Source organism: Galleria mellonella, unplaced genomic scaffold (assembly GCF_026898425.1).
Source record: "Galleria mellonella isolate WM207_F2 unplaced genomic scaffold, CSIRO_AGI_GalMel_v1 utg44, whole genome shotgun sequence".
Taxonomy (NCBI): Eukaryota; Metazoa; Arthropoda; class Insecta; order Lepidoptera; family Pyralidae; genus Galleria; species Galleria mellonella.
The window spans coordinates 805,845-830,140 of NW_026442100.1; the positions used below are offsets into that span (position 1 = coordinate 805,845).

The following is a 24,296-nucleotide window of genomic DNA, read 5'->3' on the forward strand; positions in this document are numbered from 1 at the left end:
TACATTGGACAATTTGATCTAATACAGCTGGAAACACAAAAATAAAAGCTTATAAATATTTTTGTTATCCAATCACAATAAAAAAATCAAATAGCAAATAGCACTTCGTACATAGATGATTCATATTCTGAATTAACTCGTAGAATACTTTTTATTATAATTAGATAGACATGAATTTCATGTAGATCAAACTGCTGCAGAAAGTTTTAAATTAAATTTTAATAAACAATAATAAATCAATATATATCAAATATAATATTATGTATGTGGCATACACATCTACACTAAAATTAAAAAAGAGGAAAGATTTGTATTTGTGTGTGTTTGTAACGACTAAACTCAAAAACTACTGGACTGATTTTGACTGATTAAAATGCTACATTATCCCTGAGTAATTTAGGTTATATATTATTTGATTTGTTAGAGTTTGAACGACAAATGTGCATGGTGTTATTCGATTATACATGGGCTTCTAACGACTATGCACTTTTAGACATTAGTACATTTAAATAAATACACATAATGTTAACAAAGATTTAACTGTTATATTTCTAGTGGGCTCTTCTCAACAGATAATAACTTTCCGAACCCTGCTGTAGATAAAATAAAAATGACTATTTAAAAGTGCTTGTAAACAAGTATATTTGAATAAAGATGAATTGAATTGAATTTTCCAAAATGTTATCTACTCGTATGAAACTTGACTAGATCGCTAGTAATACATATACAGTTATCGATAAAACTTACTGGATTCCATAGATAATGCAGCGTTGTCGTCCATAATCTAAGTGTACAGCCACCGGAGTCCATTAACATTATAAAGTCCTTTAATACCGCTTGCTAAGCGTTTAACCTAAAAGCAATTTCCTGAAAGATGCCCCACGTAATAGCTTATAAGACTAACACATTGTATGAGATGACATGAAGAACAAAAGGGCATAAGTTACCCGTCTCTTCGTGAGCCTACAGGAACAATGGGGCGTGAAGTGTACCGTACTCAAAATTGTGTGTTCAAGTGTAACAAGTCAAGTTACTTTCAAGTGCCTATTGTGATATTCAAGTTAGTACTTTTAAAAGACATTCTGATACTTTGTAAACTTTATATGAGTATACTGCAGTTACTTTAATCACTATTTTTATTCATTTAATATATTTTAAATATAAGGTATAATTTTAACCTACATGGTATCAAAGAAAAAATATATAAACTAAAATTTTGAATTTGGAACGTTTAATAATTCTATGACACGATTTATTTATTAGTGAAATTTCATTTTTTTGTGAAATAATGTAATACTTCTTCAGAGAAATAATTTTACGAGTACATATCGTACGTAAGTTTCGTAATTCAATTTCTATAGCGTAGGATTTCTTTCTTTATATAATTTTATTTCTACAATTTTATTACATACATACAGTGTACCTAAATAAATATAAGTCGATCTAATAAATTTTTGAACCTAAATTTAAAATACCTTTGAAATTGCACAACGATTATGACGGTAAAATCTACAAAATTGAATCTAAGCTAATTTAGTAAAATTTCGTTACATATATTCCCTGATCAAATTACTGACCAAGTTCTAAATTACTTACCGGTAACTCATTTTATGCAATAGTTTACACTGCTCCGAAGGTTATCAATGAAATAAACTAAGAAAATAAATAAATACGAGTAAATTTATAGTTTTAAATTTCGAAAAATAAAGAAAATACTAGTGGACTATTTTCTTGAATTAAAATTTAAGTTATTATTTTAAATTTTAATTTATTAATAATTATTATTATAGCTATGTAGTTGTAATTGTTATACTTCACGTTAATAGTAAAATAATAAATGGCGGTTAAATCAAAACAATAAAAAATATTTAAACAATTCAAATCGTTATATTTGTATTACCAATATTTGCAATATTATTGCAGCTGTATATTATTATCTAATTCAAATAAACAAATCAATCCCTTCAATCGTCGAACAGCTCATTCATCATTGTGGTTGAAATGCGAATCGGACGCCAGTTTCTGATTAATGAGCTCCATAATCTATGACTAGGAATCTGAGATTTATATCGACAATGAGCATCATAAGGCCTCGTAACCGACATCAAAACGAAGTAACCTTAACTATAATTAACGTGGAAATAAGCGTGTTTGTTCGTTCATTTGTTTATTTATTACTTCTTTGTGTCTTACCAGCACAAGTGATCGGTATGAAATTTACTATATTACATGTAGCATTTTCTGACATCTTTTATCTTCTGTTTCGCCATGCTAGGATTTCTTTCTCTAGCAATATTCATCTTTTTTTTCATAGACTCGTATACTTGTAACTTTTCTTTGAGTGATATGTACTTTGTAATACTATACAGCATGATTTTGTTTATTTCGTAGTCAATAATTCCGTCAATAATATATTTAATAACACAGTAGTTTGGTAGTTTGCCATGTTTTCCAAGCCCTTTCATGAATAGTATATTTTCGTAATAGGTCTTATTTTTCTTTCTGAATGTTAAAATTTCATGTAATTCCTTTAAAATGGCGGTGTTGAGATCTTTATACATCTTAAAAGTTTTCTCGAACTTTAACCAGAGTAAAACGTTGTTTGTTAATGATCTTTGAGTCAAAATTAGTTGCTGAGTAATGATCTCACCAAATATTTCGGCTTTTTCTTCGATTTCTTGCGCCCATCTTGACGCCGTTATCATCTTGTCGATACCGTTGAATGTCGGCAATGAATCGAGTTTTAGCCACGCCTCTTTACGATGGGCCTATTCTGTTTTAACACCCTTGTTTTTCGCCATCTTTCGTCTTGTAATTAAAAGCAATCTTCCTTAAATAGGCTATCATGTACGTCCTAGAATACGTCTTCATAAAACGCATTTCCTTTACTCAAATTCATGTACATCTCGATTATGTGCGACCCTCCATCCCGGACGAGCCCCCAAGAATGTGGGATGATTGGTCCGCAAGATAAAAGAGAGTTTTTTTATAGAACCATTTTATTTTTAATTTTTTTTCATACAAGTTATGACTGAGTACATTGCTTCTTATGGCTGCCTTCTTAACTCCCATCTGTTTTTCATTCAATCATTCGTCCCATTCATTCCGTTCCATTCCATCATCGTTCAGAAATTCTACATACATAATAGATAACATGAGGAAGAACATTCCGTGTACAATCCATTAATAATGAATGTTGAATCCGAAATCCAAAGATTTCAAACTTTCCTCAATAAATATGAGTTGAAATATGTAAATTTATTTTATAGATTTTTTATATTAAACGACTGCGGTTACAAACGGTTAAACGTATGTGTCCATAGCTTTGCATCACATGATTCAGACGCAACACATTTAAATATTTTATATAAAAAAAAAAACTCATACATTCAACTTTCTGCCTACCCTAATGGGAAACAGGGGTGACAGATATATATGTATATAAAAACTCATACAACTATGTTCACAGATTCACATAGCACGGAACATATACATCGGCTTCTTGGTAATGAGAATGCACTTGCTCGAATGGGCAACTTTTACAATGCACGCCGATGACATATGGATTGCTAATCAGTGCACGCACCCCCACGCTGACGTCGTCCGTCATTCATTGTTATCCATTCTTTATTCATGTTTTTCTATCAAACAAGCAACCAACACGATTTGTTCTTTATCATTTTACATATCTATTTAGAATCACCCAAAAATTAGGCAGTAAAGGTATTATTAATAATGTAGGCTACCAGTTCCATTGTTAACAATATACCCTATTAGGTCGACCTTCCTGTAGACCCTGGAAACCACTGTATTCAATACCAAATATATTTATCACGATGTGCTAACAGACTTGTATTTCATTCTCATCTATCATCCTTACTGATACCCCGCCAGCATATACCATAAGCACAGGCAGGGTTACTATTTCCTTATGATCCATTAAAAAGAATACACATAGGGAAATGACTAATCCGTTCTTCTCTAAGAAAAAATGGTGTCGACAATCTGATAATTGAGAATTGCATAAGCATTTCACTTACTGCGGATACAGTAGACGTACTTTTTATAAACAGGTCTGTTCGTTGCGATCCGTACGATGCAGAATTGTGGGCGCATATAATTTTTTTAGGTTAACAAACTGTAACACATTACACATGTTACCAAAAAATAGGTCATTAGTATAATAATAATAGTAAATGCGTATCACAATACGTAACCCCATATTACTAAGTTATAGATACATTTAATTAGGAAATTCTGTGGTCTGTAGTAAAATCTTTAAAATTTGCACGGATTTTATATTATCATCATTAACATTATCAACGATATTTTGTAAAATAATGTTAATAAATCTGTTTCTAAAATTCTTCTATTTCAATTTATATATTACGTATTCTTAAAGCAATTCGAATTACAGTCGTTATAACAATACGTTAAAAAAATACTTCTTATATGATATTAACACAACTTGAATAATCTCAGTGTATTTAGCATTAATATAAACCTACGTGGTTTCTAAATGGTAATAGAACATGTTTTCTATAATTCTGAATTTTTATACTAATAAATAAAAATAAGATGGTTATTCGATTAAATGATATTCGTTTACCAGAATTTGTGCGACATTTTCTGTAGAAGAGTAAAGACTGTCCACGTGCGACGTTTTTTATTATATTCGTTATATTTATACAGTTATTTACGACATGTATTGACGTATTTGTTGATATTTATTGAGTTAAATTTCAATCAACAATATTAACTAGACAAAGCTTCACGAACTAACAGAATTCATATATGGCATCGTCTGCTCCGACCATTACAAAAGGGTCTAAAAGTTTAACGATAATGAGAAACGATAAAGCACGGTTGTAAACTATTATAAATAGTAGGTGAGTCGTCATTGACTAAGTCACTTTGGAAATTTTAAATTAGAACAGTATAATAACCTAGTAAATAAAAAGCTAGTGATAGTACTTATTCGTCTAATTGTTATGCAACTTCGAACAGCAAATATGTCATGTACAGTAATAACCGGTACCTACAATATGTACCTACAGCAACATACAATACTGTGACACTCGTAGTACAATTCATGTATTTTTTATGCAACTTAGAATGGCAGACAAGCTGACGGCCCACCTGATGGGAAGTGGTAACCTTCGCCTATAGACATGAACACTACCATGGACATAACAGAGTAGCCATGATACTTCTCATACGTTGCCATTCCTGAGATGTTATTCCTCTGTACCCTGTAAATTCATTACCATATCCCGCCCTTTAAACCTAAACACAGCCTTACAAACATAACTACTTCACGCAGAAACATAAATAAGACAAAGATGTCCAACCAAACGATTTTTGTACAGTTTCCCTCATGTTGCCATGTGTTATTTTTTTATATAATATTATACATTGTTAAGGGCTTAGGTTTTATAGATATAAAATCGAGATCGATTCATATTTTATAATTTCACAGCTATATATTCGATGAATGTGTTGTAATTAAATAAAAAAAAAAAACATTAATTTTAATCCTACTATTACTAAAATTTCTAGGATGTTTGTTATTTTTTCACCCAGAAGCTAATGAACGGATTTGAATGGCATTTGTTACATACATAGGTTATATCGTAACTTAACATACAGAATACCCTCCTACCGTACTGGTTACGCTTCAAACTCTTTTCACCTACATTCTTCACGACTCTGGAACGCGCTTCCTGATGTCATTAAGAGACTACCGACTAAACCGTCTTTCAAAACGTTCACGCTCACTTTTTTACTTTATCCGAGCAGTAAGTGCTTTATATTATTCTCAATTTCGTGTATACGAGTATGTCATATATGTGTAAGTATATTTGTTATTTATATATATTTATTCATTTATATATGTAATTTTAGTATGTATGTATATCAATAATTAGTAGTACCGTATTTGAGTATTCTGACACTTCCCTATGGTTGACTGGGAGAGAATACTTTTAGCATTAAGTCCGCCATGTACACATATTTGTACTAATTATTAAATATATAAAAATAAATACTTTATATACTTATTCACACGGGTGAAATCGTGAGATACAATTAATATAAAACATATTACTCAGTTTACCTTACTTATTATTAGTTTATCTTTTTATATTTTTTATTTTATAAATTTAAGTTTATAAAATGTAGCGAAATAGGTTACCAAAAAAATATTTACAACTGATTTAATTAACCCGAACTTCAGTCAAGAATAAAATTCTATTATAAGAAATTTTACGAAACTTTTCCATACAGTATGATCGAATAAATTAAATATTCCTACGGCCTTTTAACAGCTTTTTATTTTGTTAGTATAAGTAGGTATCTACATTTTCATGAAGCGTTTCTGTCATAATAAATAACATCAAAGTAATGTAAATGAATTACAGACTAGCTAAATATGATAAACTTTTGCATCTTTTAATATAACTATAAATATATTTTATTTTTGTTTCACTGTATTTTTTTTACTACGATCAAAAAGGAAAATGTGAGAAGGAAAACTAGGCACAAAATCCTTTTCAAACCAGCCTAGTTAGAATTATAATATCAAGCATCTCCCTGTAAGATGAGGATTTATCCTCGTCTTATAGGATAGCCTCGTATCCAACAGTGGGATGGTAAGATAAACAAAATAATAAAAATGATAACAAGAAAACTGTTATTGCACATTATTACGCTTCAGACATTTTATACAAAAACAGCGTGATCCATGTTTGTCCTTGTGACTACTATATACTTGTCACTACTATAACAGAAACAGAAATATTATATTATTTATGAAATCTGTGACACTACTGCATAAGCAAATGATTTTTATGAGTATATACAGTGAGTGTAGAAAGTATTCGTACACCTAGGGTTGTAATAAAAAAAATACGAATTTGATAGACTTTCTTTTATTTATCTAATTTAAATCAATACTATTAAATATTTTAACATTCCCGCACTTTGTTTATGATAATTTTTGTTTTTTAATAAAAAAAATTATACAACATAAAAATATTTTTACGTTAACTAAGCAAATAATGACAAACAAAAAGTATTCGTACACTTATAAAATTTGTAAGTAAATGAATATTAAAAAAATATTAATACTTTGTTGGACCACCGTTAGCATTGATGATAGCTTGGAGTCTCTGCAGCATCGAATCAACTAGTTTGAAAATATAAGAAGACGGTATCAATGCCCATTCTTCGCGAAGCGCAATTTTTAGTGTTTCTTTACACGAAATTGGTCGATTTAGAATTTTATTGTCGAGATAATCCCACACATGCTCTATAATATTAATATCAGGTGATTGAAGAGGAATCTCTAGGTATTTTGGAGCGTTAAACAGGATCCATGCTTTAGTATTCCATGCTTTATGTTTAGGGTCATTATCTTGTAAAAATATCCAATTATTGTTAAAACCCATTTGAGCTGCACTAGAGAGAAGATTCTCTTTTAAAATATTAATATACGTTTTGTGATCCCTAATTCCATCAATAAATGCAAGTTTTCCCACCCCAAAAGCACTCATGCAACCCCATACAAATACTGACCCACCACCGTGTTTTACCGTTGGACATAAATTTTCTTTCTTATATTCCATATTAGGTTTTCTCCATACCATATGATGTCCATCCGATTTGAAAATATTATATTTCGATTCATCTGAGTAAATAACAGTTTGCCAAAAATGATTTTTTTCATTAATATGTTTTTTGCGAATTCTAATCTTTTTTTTCTATTAATATCATTTACCCAATACTTTTTACGCGCAGTTCTTCCATGATAATCGTTACTACGTAATACGTTCCGAACGGTACTAACAGAAATATGGCAATCATTGATATTATTAATTTCTTGTAAGACTCGAGGGGCACTAATTTTTGGATTTTTTTTTACATAATTTAAAATTTTCCGATCCAATCGAGGCGTGATTTTTGATGGACGCTCCACCTCTGGGTTTGTTTTTTAGTGTTTTAGTAATAGAAAACCGATCAATTACAGTCTGTACGGTTGAACGTGGTCTATTGACAAATTTTGCAATTTCACATAATGATTTGCATTGATTATGCAAATTAATAATTATTTTTCTCTCCTCTTCACTCGTTTCTTTTGCTTTACGACCCATTTTTGTAACTAAACACGTCTATACTTGTCACGAGTGCAACTAAAACGTCTAATATCTACGTATAATACCTACGTATTAAAAATGACCTTGGCATTGTAGATATATGAAAAATTCGATTGAATAAATGATTTATACAGAATTTCATTTAAAAAAGAATGAATGTACGAATACTTTTTGTTTGTCATTATTTGCTTAGTTAACGTAAAAATATTTTTATGTTGTATAATTTTTTTTTATAAAACAAAAATTATCATAAACAAAGTGCGGGAATGTTAAACTATTTAACAGTATTGATTTAAATTAAATAAATAGAGGAAAGTCTATCAAATTCGTATTTTTTTTATTATAACCCTAGGTGTACGAATACTTTTTACACTCACTGTATATTGTGTATAAACCGACCTCATTACGTTCCTTTTTCGAATAGTCACACTCACATTTAAGTTAAATTCTAGAGACAGACGCAATCAAATCAGTTCGAGAGAGAGACTGCGAGCATACTGTATGAAATAATATATTATACACACGTAAAAACAGGCATTACACGTTACATAATCGTCTTTATACCAAGACCTTATCACAATAAAGAGATTAGTACCTACGTATTTCAGTAAACCTTTCAAATCTCGTAGAGATATTATCTTACGTTACATGCGTATTCAAATGAATACTAAAATTCAATTTCGGTAACATTTCTTATCTGTGCCGACTGAATATACTATTTCTAAAGTAACGTTGATATTGTGATGTAGGTATAAAATAGTAATACTATAAAATATTTTTGCTGAGATCTCTTTATGTGCATAAAGGCGGAGTTACACTCAAACATCAATAAGTATAGGTACAATCAAAGCTAAAATACAGAATCTTGTAAATTATTTCCCTCTGTGCAAGTATTGGTTGGAGTACAACTGGTCTCGATTGATAAGCAACAGCGATTGAACTTTGGTTGTTTACTTGTCGTTGCATTGCTTAAGTTGTTTAACTTAACCAATGCAATGACCTTCTTGGTCTTATAAACAAACTGAGTACTTATCTAACCTATTTGTAAGGCCAAGAAGACGGAAATTCGGAAACCTTACAAATAGCAACAGATGCGTCCGATTCAAAACGCTTAGCCGTAAATAAAGCTAGGTATATTTCAAGCTGATGGCCTACCTGATAGAAAGTGGTAACCGTCGCCTATGGACATGAGCAATACCATGGACATAACAGAGTGTACTGTTTCGCCCATGATACCCCCATGCGTTGCCATTTCTGAGGACTCAGGTGTTATTCCTCTGTACCTTGTAAATTCACGCCATATCCCACCCTTCGAACCGAAACACAGCCATGCAAACACAACTGCTTCACGGTTGAAACACGAATGAGATGGAGGTACCCACGCAAACGACTTTTGTACAAAGTCTCCCTCTGGTGAAAATAACTTTTATTTAAATAAATACATGAAAAATGTGTTCGAGCAACAAAAAAATGTATTTAATACGTTTATACTAAACAAAAGTGAGAAGAGTAGGGGATGAGTGAGTGTTAGCTTGTTTGATATAAACCCAGCTTAATGCGAAATTCTTATTCGCCCGCGGCATCACACTATCTTCGTTTCGTTACAACCTAAGCCTAAAGTACAAGATCTCAAATCCCTTTTATTCCGCAATGCCTGAATACTCGAGTAATTTCATTCACTAACTTAGCCCGTGACCTCGTCTTTACAATAGTCAGATAAATAAATACTCTTTATTGTTTCCTCCATAAGATTATAATAGTAAACTTATTATAAATACAAACAATTGCAAGAAAACATTACACTAAGAAAATAATAAGTGGCCTTATTGCTAAGAGCGATATCTTCCAGGTAACCTATTATTGTATTTGCATCATAGTCAGAATTTAATTAGTATAGCTCTTTAACATGAAATTACAGAATACGTGGATGTAAAAAAAATATATGGCAACTATTGCACAATTAAAGTTCCAATAAAAATAAATTGTTTAAATTACCATTACAAAATTTTAGCAGATAATACAGTCGTTGTTAGGTCATGCAGTTTAAACTTTCTTAAGTTTATAATACTTGTATTATAAACTTAAGAAAGTACTTACTTTACTTAACTTGCAAGGCTTCGCCTATGTATCTCCTATTTTCTGAGTTAGGATATAACCGATCCCTGTACCAAATTTCATTCAGATCTATTCAATTTCGTTTTTGCGTGAAAATTTTGTGACTCTATCCATCCATTCACACCAAAGTTTACCTTTACATTAAAATTATTTTGTAACGCGTGTTAATCGAGCTTCATAATATATTTGTATGGTCATTATACATTTATGCGTAGTTACTATTCTTTATCTATGTTGGCATAAATTTTAACTTAAGAGCAATAGAGTGCTTATGCAAGTAAAAACAAAGCGTTCGATCACTATTACGTGGGAAGAGTAATAAAAAATTGTTGGAATTGATCGATCTTTATTTTATTTCGGTACAAAGATGAGTAGGTGCGAGACAGTAGGGAAAAACTGCGCTCCCTTGAATATGAATGTCCTATTGAATGGTCTAAGAATTTTTAGTTTGTTTTGTTCGGAAAAAGTGATATATATATATATAGTATTCAGTATACGAATCGTGCACAATTAATAATTAATTTTATTTTTATCGGTAGTCAGAGAGACTGCGAAATATAATACATGCACAACGTGAATTTTATATTTTTTTTTTAAAACCTCCGCACGCCTTTTGTAATACTTCCGGATTAGGTCGAAACAATTGTCGGAAACGACAAACGGTAAATTAATAAAGTTCTCGTTATGCATAGACATCGTTATAAAATGAACATACGTTTTAAAAATAATACTGTGTAAGAAATTATTTCTATTTTTTTTTAATTAATTATTTATTTAACTGATTTATTTTTAAAATATTTATAATTAACATAATCGTATCGATTGCTGACAATAGAGGAATATGAAAGAACAACAGGATATCCCTGTAAACCCTTAATCTATGGGATATCTCATGTGTTTGACAGTTATTTATTGATCTGATGTCGTTTCTTCGACTAAAGTTAATCATCATGATTTTAATGTTTATTTGTGTTACTGTTTATGAGTTTTGGAGTTTTAAGCCAAAAATTAGGTTTTGGATTACCTTTTTTGGAAATAGTATACATGGAATAAAATGTAATTTTCAAATAATTTTTAATTCAATTTCATTAAACAAACATTGAAATATCTATTTCCCTGATGAGGCAATTATTATACTTAAAAAAAAAAAATTGCCGGGCATAAACTAACATTTATGTTAGTTTATTCTCTGCTAATTTTCGGATTTTTTTAGAGACGTCGTCCCGAAAACCATTGAAAAAAAGAAAACTGAGACCCAAACCCCTTATATATATATATATTACCCAACTTACCCAAACATTTTTAATAAACCTTCATTTTAATATTTTTACTACCACATTTTTTATATCATTTGTTACTATACAATAAATCATAGCTCGACCAACTATGCGGAGATGACTCCTAAACGACCGACTGTGATGTGACATCGCCATGAAATGAATCATCCCTGACAACTACAGGAAGTCAGACTGACGCTCATCCCGGATTATATCAAACGAATAAATCTACATAAAAAATACAATTCAGTAGTTTATATTAAAATGCAATAGACAATTTTTTTCCATTTTATTATTGATTCTTCATTTTATTATTACAGTTTATAATTAAAAGTAACTAAGTAATAACTATAATATAATAACGAAACGCATCAGTGATATTATTAGATGATCAAATTTCCTGAACTTACTGCAAAATTTGTTTTTCAATTTATCACTAGCTGTATCTCGCGGGTTTACCACGTGAATCGACATATAAAGTGTCCAATGTGGTAAGTTAGGATATAAATTACTCTTGTGTTCAAATTCATTCTGTAGTTTTTGCATGACAGAGTAACAAACGCTCATGCATCCTTCCACCCATATCCATAATTACGAATTTTCGCATTTATTATATTAAATATGGTTCCCATAATTATCAAAAGTGAAACTTTATACACTACACTCGTAATTCTACCGTGCAGCAGTTTTATTTACATAGCAGTAAAATCAGAAATTTAGGCGAAGTTTAATAGAATGCTTTACACCTACAGGATGAAATGACAAGTATACAGTCAGCATCAATGGTCCATTAATGTCTACTTATTTCCAACACATAAGATATCTACATTAGTAGTAAGTTTAACACTAAAATTAAATAGACATTGTAAAAGATCAAAATGTGTCTAATGTAAATAACAGCATATATGTGTGTATTATATGAAATATTATACTGGTCTGTTCAAGAGTACTATTGAAACTTCTTTGTGGCCATGATGTAAATTTAAGTCTGGCCACATATATATCTTGATAATTTTTTTTTAAGTTTTTTGTTTCTATTCAAATGGTTGTCTCGTCTTGTATCTACACGTGTTATATATTGTTGTTCTAAAGAATATTATTTTTTACTGTGACCCTCTACAAGTACTGTGACTGATTGCATTTTTTTTATTAATATGAATTCCCTCATAGTAATTTTTTCTTTTTTTTTTTTATTGTAAGCTCTACGTTTATTAAAAAAAAAAAAAAACTAAGTTTCTTGCCTGTTCTAAGCAGCTAAAATTGCATTCCGAACTGAGCAGCATATTCATAAAAAATACTAATATTTTTTTTATATAAGTTTAGATGGATAACAAATATTTTTATTTTATTTATTATTTATTAATAGAGTTTGAAAATAAATTAAGATTTTTCATCAACTTTTGATGCAGACCATACTTACAGTATAAACATCCATTTAAGTTCATGTCTGTAGCAAATAGCCTTACCCTGTAGGATAAAGTGAATGTAACCAAACACCCACGACTTCAAGCCTTTCAGCATGATAAAACATAATCTATTCTAGTAAATTTACAATGTGCCTTGTACTTGTATTTCTTGTGATGGTCTTCATATTATTATCCTAAATTCTATGTACTAGAAAATAAGAGATATGTATACAAGTTCTCAATATTTCCTAAATGTATTAAGTAATTAATTTATGCATACGTATTTTTTTTATGAGTGAAAATGGAACAGTAACCCCGGCCGCGCTATCGGTATACACCGACGAGGCACCAATGGAAGATGAAAGATGAGAATAAAAGCAGGTCAGTTGGCCCACCATGATAAATTCAACAAGAATTGACCATGATGGTTTCCAAGGGGACCGCGTGGAGGTCGACCTGAGAGGGTATATGGGGCTATTAGACTCCATTACTAACAATCCCTTTCCCCCCTATGTATACATATTATGATACCGGCGTAGAATAAACCACCCCTTCCTTTCGCGTGGGTGTCGTAAAAGGCGACAAAGGAAACTTAATGATCGAGAAATAAGCAGCGGCGTTTTTAAACACGACCCAAGTCTAACTACGGTTACCAACCTACCTGTCAAACGTGGTAACTATTGGCAAAAACCCTCCATATTAAGAAGGCTTATGTTTAGCAGTGGGCAGTTAATGGCTGATATAATAGTAATAAAAAAAAGAATAACTTAAACCTTATTTATATTACTTAAGTAGTGGTGTGAGATATCCATGTCATTAATTTATTCTATATTTATTTAATCTATTCATTTATATTTAACTGTGGAAATCTGTAATTTAGGTATAAATGTATTAGTTTCATTATACTTGTATCAAAACAATTTCATACTCTAAAAAAAGAATTACCCTAATCGGTTTAAAATTGATGACGACGTCTTGTAACATACGTAAGTGTTCTGAAAACTTATTCTCTTGAAATTCATGTAAAATTTTGTGTAAACATATGCAACAATTTACGAAGGCATGCAACAATGTATATTTTTTTAGAAATCTGGATGTATTGCTTGGTTTATAGTGCGAACTATATCTACTCATATAAACTACTTTGGATATACTTCCCTGATAAAATACTAATCCAAACGAAATATCAATTTATTGTTCTTTAAAAATACATTTAATAATTTTGTATAAATCATAGTTTAAATTGTGAAGGTAAATAAAACGCCATAATGGAATTTTCTTATCTTATATTTTTTATCTCTCATTATAGTTTTTTTTTTTTTTTTTTTAATTTCGAATAGTTAAAGCAATGCAAAAAGGTTTTATGTCGTGAACAAATTTAAAACGAGACCAAATATAAAATAATGAGGCAGTACTCGACTTCCAAACAACTAGTACTGAGAATAACGACCCGATAACATTACAGCGCTCCGTGACTCGAGGCAAAGCTTTAACGGAACTAGGAACTATCGATGCTTGCCCCGATCCGATCCGTTCCCCGGGGCAAAGCCGTGGATCGCTGGAATCCAGCGGATTTTTAACCGTCCCCAGTAAAGTTAGGAGTTACTCGAGCTATTTTGAGTGCCGTGACTCCGATATGTGTATTTGTAAGTTTTTAATGCTCCCTCTGTGTACTGGACTTAGTTCGGTCTGAAGCTGTAATATATTAGAATTTCTCTAGAAAAAGTCGTCACTATTGCCCGATAAATTTGTAATACAGAACGAATTTAAGACGCCAAATCTATTTAAGTTTATTATTAATAATAATAATAATAATTTTTATTTCGGACTTTTTTGGTCCATTAAATATTTATTAACAACAATATTCTTAAAACTAATGTTAGTAAATTTACATACACAATACACACACATATATAATATATTAAATAATATGCAGATAATCACCGCTGCACAATTCTATTGGAAATTGCGCAGCAGTGACCAACGTACACACAGTCCAGCCTGCTTGCTATCATATTACTTGTGATTAATAAAAATATTAAATAATAAAATTGATTAATAAAATTTTCACATTTTTATATATTTACTTAATTTTCGTATACATAGCCAAGATAATCATGACAGACATAAAGATGCTCTCTACCAATCAACCATGAGGCAAGTAGAAAGATGCCTTGAGAGATAAAGAGAGAATATTTCCAACAAAAATAGATTTAAGCATATTTAGATGTGTTTATTTTTATCCCATTATCGTAGTACAGGTAATTTCAAACAAAAATACGCTCATATTTACTTGTAATGTTGTTACACAGTTGCCATCAAGATATAGTCAACAAAATGTCCCTGACAACCTTATTTGAAAAATTATATTTCATGTAGAAAATTCTGACTTAATTTCATTTATGAAACATTTTGAAGTGTGAAGTTGTAGGAACTAGGAAAAATATTTTAAAATGAAGATGATAAGAAACTTAGGAAGTTTTCTGTAACAGTTTTTCTAACTACATAATATTTTTTATCATCAAAAACAGTAATAAAATTTAATTATCATAACCAAAATTTTTATTTTATTCATAAAAATGCGTTTATTATAATAATAATATATTTATTAATTTGAACTTTTTATTTTAATTTTTTTTTTTTTCATTTTAAGAATTAATGGAGTATGGACTTGTTATTTACAAATCTAATACTTATTTTTAAGTGATGTTTTTATTTCTAATGGTTATTCTGATAATGGTTCCTGAGTATTAGAATGTGATTCTTGGTAGCAATACCTAACTTCAAAACGCTCTAAAGACCATTGAAAAAGTTGTTACTGGATCTCACAGACAAATTATTATGTAAAAATAATTTAGGTTATGAAAATAATTTAAGATTTTGTGGAAATAAAATCTTAGAATTATTTTGATTATAAACTGAACGGGTTTTGATAAAACTATAAAACTTTGATTAGTAAAAGTATATCCTTTCAGAGGAAAAACAAAAATCTAAATCGATTTATAAATGACAGAGTCAAGAGGTCACAAACATAACGCTACTTTTTACAATTACACATTATGAGATAAAAAATACAACCGAAATGAGAAACTTCTCCTTCTCGAGTCGGTTAAAAATTATATTATATTTTAATCATTGTTACGAAGAAAGAGTTTAACTACAATAGTTCAATTTATTTTTGTGCTACAGTCTAAATATTATAACTACTACATTAATATTATAGCATTATACTCGTATACATATACGAGTATAATATATACGTAAAAGGATGTCACCCTTTAATATCAAGTCTTTCCAATCGTGCCTCTGACGTGGTCTACCAGTCGGCAGCTTCATTACTTCGTGTTTCAAACGAAGTAGGTGGTAATTATTTTAAAATAATCCAAACCTGAATTTGAACATACGCAGGTTTAGGCTAGTATTTGATATTAGGAGCCCAGTACCGCAATCAATAACTGTGATTGCTAGGTATCGAATGTCAGACCTCGATGATAACCATCTTTATTCAAATTACATGATTTCTCACTGGCATCTATTTTCTCTGAACAACAATGGTATTAAATTATACAAATGACTGTGAAACATAATATAATGCTATGCGGTTTGAAAGTTTTCCACGAAGTTCTATAAATTCTAATGTAAATCTAAGATTTACTCCAAGAGTCGAGTGTCAAAGCTTGTTGCAGAAATATTATTGTTTTAAAGAAATGCTTTAAACTTTAAAAGAGAAAAAAATGTGTATTATTCTAGCTAATTTAGCTAGAATTGAATTAACTTTAGAAAAAGAAAATGTTTTAATTAAATGAGCAAGTGGAGGTTCGCAATTCGGTTGTTATACTTTTTATGATTGTTACCTCATAACTCGGTCGGTTGTAAACCGATTTGGATATTTTATTTTATCTGAAAGGATATACTTACAGATTGGTTCTATGGAAAAGTTTATCAAAATTGGTGTATCAATCTAATTTTTAAATCAAAATAATTGATTTTATCAAAATTGAAGTTGGTTTTTTCTTTTTAATCTTAATTATATACATATATTAATTTATTCTTGACATTGAGACCGCCTTATAAATTCATATGTGTATACTATATGAGTATAGTATATACTTACATGAGGTGTCACCCTTTAATATCAAGTGTTTCCGATCGCACCTCTGACGTCTAGACCATTCTGTTAAATGTTTAACTAAAATTCATTTATGCAACGCTGTCTTTATAGTATTTTTGAATGAATTGATAGGTAATCACATACGAAGAAATTTTCAGATTTTCGAACTAAATTAAACACTACGAAAGTTAATTATCATCATAGTTATTGCTTTGCTTTCCCCATTTGTTTGGGGTCAGTGCAATATGTCTTATTTAACCACAAATTCCTGTCAGCTATCATTTGCGGGCTCACTCCTCTTTTATGCATACAATCTTTCAAACAGTCTATACACGTGGTGGAATAAATCATAATTTAAATTGCGAAGATAAAAAAAATTATGGCACTGGCACTAATGAAATTTTCACATCTTGTATTTTTTATCTGTCATTATAATCTGTGTGTATGTATGTATATGTGTGTATATATGTACGTATGTGTGTATATATATAATAGTATATAAGTATATATAATAAGTAGGGATATATATGTTTACATTATTAGATGTTTCACATCTCTATATTTTAGAAATAATAGAATTTCAACGTGCCTCCGATCAAACTGTTTATAATTACTCCTCTCTATCCAAAGGTTGCCTGAAAGAGATCGCTTTTAGCGATAAAGTCGCCCATTGTTTTCTCATTATGATCATTTCTTGTAATTGTTTATAAATATTTATTGTTTACTGTTGTAATATTTTGGAGGAAACAATAAAGAGTATCTATCTATCTATCTATAATGTTACTACTTTGAAACATAAATAGTTTTATAAGCAATGCAAAAAGGTTATGTCGTGAACATAAAGCTCCTAAACAGACACAAAAAAATTAAGATAGATAACAGAGCAAGTAATTTTATTAATGAAAATGTTAATATTCAAATAAATTGTTAGTATGTGTCCATCGAACTTAGCAGCGACTACACATATTTCTTACTAGAATAGCATACCGAAATAACACCGTGTTTTAATCGTTTGAGTAATTTAATTAATTTCAATTAAAATGAAAGAAGTTATTCATTTATTTTGTTTTATTTAATTTACATCGTATAATAACAGTTTTATATATTGTCAATTTATATATCTCATATCTAGGTATTATATACTTGCTGATTACATTTATATGTAATATGATATATAAGCTCCCACTTAACTAACAAAACCACAATGTGCAAATATAATGCTTAGAATAAATTAATATATATATTATGTATATAATTTAGATTAAAATGAAAATTGACGAATGTGCATGAAGCGAAAGAGGTTTGTTTGAATCGAAGCATTTAGCGTTCCATTGTTTCTGCCTACCTTAATGGGAGACGGGCGTGACAGATATATACGAGTATGTATGTATGTAAAAAAAAACCTGACTTCAATTCTGGTAAAATTTAGAACATAAAATTGTTTATTCTTAATGCTATATTTGTAAACAACTCGGCAAAGTATCTAATTTATCCGTTTATATACGAATTAAAACAGGTTTGTGATAAATAAAGCTATTATGCAGCGCATAAAATAGGCATAAAACCTGTATCGGGTTTTCCTTTTAATGGGACATCAAAAATATGAGTTTCTTAATTCGCCGGTCTTAGCTGATATTGCATTGATTTTCATATTTATTTTCGCAAGCGATTTGTACATTAGACTATTATAATATATGTAATAATCTGCCGTGTGGTCCCGACATAGAATAGGCTATCCCTTTCTGTCCCGTGAGTGTCGTAAAGCTACTAAAGGAGGACGAGGGATGCTCAGCAACGGCCCTTTTAAAGCATCTCCAAAGTCTAATTGCGGTTGCTAACCTCCCTGCCAAGCGTAGCAGCTACTGGCAACTCTCCCCCCCCCCCATAATGGTTGAAATGTTGATGATGATATGTGTTAATACAGGACATCCTTTATCCTAATTCACGCAAATGAAGCTTCGGGATACAGCTATTAATGAAAGTAAGGTACAATCCCAAGAGATTATAGGGCTATTGTGACTGGTTTACCATCAGTGTCTCACCCTAAGTATAACAATACACTGTCTTACAGGAAGAGGCTGTATGTCAAGCCGGGATTAGTTTTGGAGCCACGATTTTGTTTGTGGATGTGTTATCTTGGTTTTAGCAGGACTGAATATGTATTGTACCGAAACAATGTGAATATACATGAATATTTAATTCAAAGTCAAATAAATATAAGTTGAATAAATTTATACAGAAGTTCTTTTAAGTTGTAATTTCTTATCGTGACTCTATTGTAGTTATTATCTTCTATGAAGATATTACAAGAAACTCAACAATTAGTCTTATACATTATATAAATTTATTGAAGTTTATATTGTCTAATAAAGCTTATTCTAACATAATTATGTTTAGAACCACATATATTTAAAATTCATTTCATCACAAAAGCTGTAATTTTTTTATGCGACTTAGAATTTCATTATTTCATCTTAGAATTTCCCACCTGTTGGGAACCTTATAAAAACTTCTCTTCTTTCGTTCAATACACAGAATACATAATTATTCAATTAAACATATTAATTAAGCACAATCACTGTTGAGTGAATTATTGTATTTCATTTTTAATATAAACAGTATTTTAAACGCATACTCAAGGCTATTTCTTCTTGTAATATTTTGTAATGTCTATATATATATATATATATATTCGATAACTTCCAAATAAATTCATGCTTAAGAGAAGAGTCCATGCACACCTTTATTACACACGTAACAACATTAGTAGCTAAACATATTTTTTTATATTTTTTTTTTATATATTACTTATATTTTATATATCTATTTAGTCGTGTGTATATATATATGCATATTCCTTTATATTTACTTATTTTGTATAGGTTAACATTATCACTTGTTATTTTCTTTGCCTATTCCAATAATTAAGTGCCATGTTCGTGATCATTCCAAAGGTTGACTGGTAGAGAACGCTAATAACATTAAGCACGCCTTTTGTACCTTATTTTATTTTGGTTAGTAAAATTATTTAAATAAATATATAAAAATATAATTATTCATTCTATATGCGTAAATTTATAAAGACGCTGCGTAGATCTTATTGAAATTTCGTAATAGAATATTTTACGAGTATATACAAAATCATGTAAGCGAAAAAACCACAAGTTTCAATTAGCCCTAGATAAAACTTACTTGTACCTATTTCATTAACCTTGTGTATCCTTTCTAAAAGCTTTCAAGCAATACATCCAAAGAAGAAACGTACAATTCAGCGACAAACAGAACCTTTTAAAATAATACTAAAGTTTTCTGTAGGATGTGTGGGGACGTTGAACTCGACGATTTTGTTAGAACCTATTGTTAAGCTTATACTACTCTAGCAAAACTAGTGCAAAGGTTTGAGATTTCAGAGTTTTCTTGGGAAAAAACATAGCAGTTTGCTTAATATTGTGATCAGTTTCCTGATTTTAGTATTGGTTGTAGTTATTAGCTTGATAAATAGGGGACTATGAATTATTCATAGTAGTATTAAATAAATATAGATACAGAAAATAAAAATAAAAAACGATGTAATAATTTGATTATTTAGTCGGGAAGATGACAGTATTATTTTCTCTGTGGTAAATACTTTTACTTTAAATAAACAACTACATATAGGAAAATAAAAAACATTATGAAGGATGTTGTCAATTCAACTTGTTTTGTGCATAAATTACGTTACGGAATATCTTTGCTGTTTTTAACTTGAATTTTATTTTTTCTTTTTTGTTTAATGAAAGCATAGCATGCATACAAGCATATTAATTTTAATTTCATACTAAACTTGTCATAATTTAAATAGGTTTTGTTAGAAAAATATGTGAAATTATAATTTAGTATGATTATTGAATAGTTTAACCACATAATCCCATAGAATTCTGCTATTAAAAATGTAATTAAATTAAATTAAAAATTAAGTGTAAAAAAAAAACAATAAAAGAGTAGAACTAACCAACCTTTAATTTCACATATATTTGGTTTAAATTTTGTTGGAAAAACTATTTGGTTAAACAACTGAATGGATTTAAATGAAATTTGGTAAGCTATATCCCAACTTAACACATAAGATAATTCATATACAGATTCCGCGGAAAATAACTAATCTATACTAATATTATAAAGAGAAAATATTTGATTCTTTGTTTGTAATAGTATTATATAATTATATTAATATAATTATAAAATACCATTTAAATAATCGTAACTCAAAAATAATTAAAGTTAAAAAGGTAATTTATAAGTCAAAAACTTATAATACAACTTAACCGATTTTAAAATTGCTTTTACTTATAGAGAGCTGTGTTATAAGCGAATAACATAGGTTATATATTATTTTTAAAAATTCTATGTATTTATGTAAATATGAGCCGAAGCTCAAGTACATTATAAAATAATTGAATTGAGAAACTCCTTTTAAAGCCGGATAAAAATAAAATGATTACAACACTGAATTGGAGATTTCTAAACAAATTAATGCCTATCAATCCACCGAATAACGAATTGGGAACACGATTCGAGTTGTTTGATTCGATAAATTGATCACAAGGTCAATTATTATTACAGTTTACAACTGTGATTATACGGAATTACCTATAAAAATAAAACACCGTAGTCTTGATTGAAAGCTGAGGTTGATTTTTGTAACAATTACAGTAGGATTTTATATTCGTATTATTACAAATTTTTATGCTGGAAATTGTTAGCACTTGGTAGAATTAGGAATTCATTTTGATAAGTGACAACACTTTTATTATATTGTATCAAATTTTTCATTATTTATATCATGTTATTGTTTGTAACTTTGATTATTTACAATATAATATTTTTTTAAATTATTTATTTGATTAAGGATGTTCGAACTTCACCAAACCACAACACTGTCAAAGGCATCGTACTGAATCCGCTTCTAAGCTTTTGTCGTCACTTCGTCAATTGATTTTTTTTTTATTTATTCGTCACTTTTCTTTGCGCCATCTACGATATGATACAATCATCTATATTATATTTTTATTAATTCTAAATTAAGTACAGACTGTGAGTTATTATAATAGTTTTCAAAGTTTGCTGATTTATCATTTAATCACCATCCTTTATTACAATCCTTAACTAGAAAATACCTAACCAACTTGGTCCTTCGAGTCGGATTATTTTCTTTAAAATTATTTTGATGATTAATTCTTCAATTGTATACTAAAACGTACTACACTGTTTACTACTATGATACTCTGTTGCAGATGCCAGAATCAAATCGGCGCATTTGCATTACTAATAGATGTTGATACCGTTGATGTAATTAGTCATACCATTATACTCCATTAAGCTAAGTGAGACGTAGACTAGTAATGTAAGGCAAATGCACGCAATGAGTTCATTGGCACTGCCAAGCAAGAGAGTTACTTATAAAGGAAAACAGTACTAAAGCTCTTAGCAACTTAATTCTATTATTCTTAAAAGTAGCTACTTGAAGTCGAGATATGAAAGTTTAGAATAATAATAGATGCAAGTAATTTTGCAAAGGGTGAGTATTCATATAATAAATAAGTAAGCACACTTCTATAAAATAAATATACGTGTTACTACTCCTTCTTTCTCTATGTGAAAACAGTAATATGTACTGTATATTATAGAATATTTTACTATTGCATATACTAAAAATGACTGCAGTACGAAAGAAGAAAAATTTGCTTAATGTGTCTTTTTTACTTTTTGGAAAAAAACTGTTGCAATAAGCGAAACAAAAACTATTTTCTCTTAAGTACTTATATTATTTTGTCATTAGGTAAATAACCCAAGTCCTGATCTAAATCACAGGTTTAGAATATACAAATTTCCATTACACTGTATAAATTTATTTATTTGCTCTTTTTCTCTTTCAACCATTTTATTGTTCTTATTGTGTAATGCTAAAAAGTATAGAGATATTATAAATAAAATATTAAAATGTTCGCAGGTCACCTCGAAAGGTATTTACTTAGCTATAAATAAAACTACGAATCATGAAACAATGTAAACGGGACTAGGGTTTATTCCCATGTCAACATGGGAATAAACCCTATTAGTCAGGCCTTCAAGGTTTATTACCATAGACAACTATATACAGAAAAAAAAAAAGAGTTCAGTTGATAATCTCATACATTTTGAAGTTGCTTAATAAAGAATTGAATTCACCTCTACAGCATAACAGTTAAGTGATCATAACCAGTTACGTTTTTGATATCGCCATATGGGAATGTGTTTTATCGTCAATATTATCCAGGCGTGATCTCATTTCTGCGAGAACTAGACAGCAGCTGCCCTACATAGATAATTCTATGGTATATTTAGCACAATATTGGACAAAATAAGCACAAATCTCTGCATATATGACTTTCTAGTCTGATGCTAAAAGCTTATGAGACGACATGCCGTTCTAAGAAAAGATTAAAACATTTTCCAGCTGAGTATTACTTCTTTTGTGGCGTAATTGAAAACGCACTCAAGCTGTGTGATACGGGAACGGAAAGATACATCTCTCAATTTAATCTTTACTAGCGACCCGCCTCGGATTCTGTAAAAAAAAAGTTTCTGTAAAATAAAATATCTAAATACCAGTGAAACCCATATTAAAATTCCTTGCCTAGTTTAGAAAAGTAAGCGGAAAAAATCCGTTAGATCTCGGCATACAAAAGGCCACCTCTTCCTTTCCTGTGAGTATCGTAAAAGGCGTCTAAGGGAAGGCGAGATATGGGCAGCAGCGTCCCTATTAAAATATCTCCAAATCCTGTCCAAATTCAGGGTTGCCAATCTGCCTGCCAAGCGTGGCAACTACTAGTAAAACCCCCCAAAGGGGAGGCTGTTGAACAGCAGTGGAAAGTTAAAGGCTGATACTATGACGATATGCTAAAGCGGAATTAGCATAATTATAATAAAGTGTTTGAAATTTTAAATAACATTCATATTTACAATTTTGAATGATCCATATAGAGTTGAATTAAGGAACATTTTTTTTAAGTCGACCGAACCTTTATTGTGTGCGACTAATAAGAATTTAGCCTATTTTCTTTTATTACATTTTCTTCTTTCTTTAGCCTTGGGTATTATATTATCTACAGTATTGGACAAAGTTATTGAATTTCTTAAATACTATTGGTCGAATCCTCACTAATATTATAAATGTGAAAGATTGTTTATTTTTTTTTTTACAACCCAGGGGCAA

At 29.8% G+C, this 24,296-nt stretch overlaps 1 protein-coding gene across 2 annotated transcripts in view; it reads right to left on the reverse strand.

Annotated features, from left to right (window-relative positions):
- Nucleotides 1-24,296, reverse strand: part of LOC113518905 (angiotensin-converting enzyme-like) — a 244,579-nt gene that overhangs the window by 46,943 nt on the left and 173,340 nt on the right. The window lies entirely within an intron of this gene.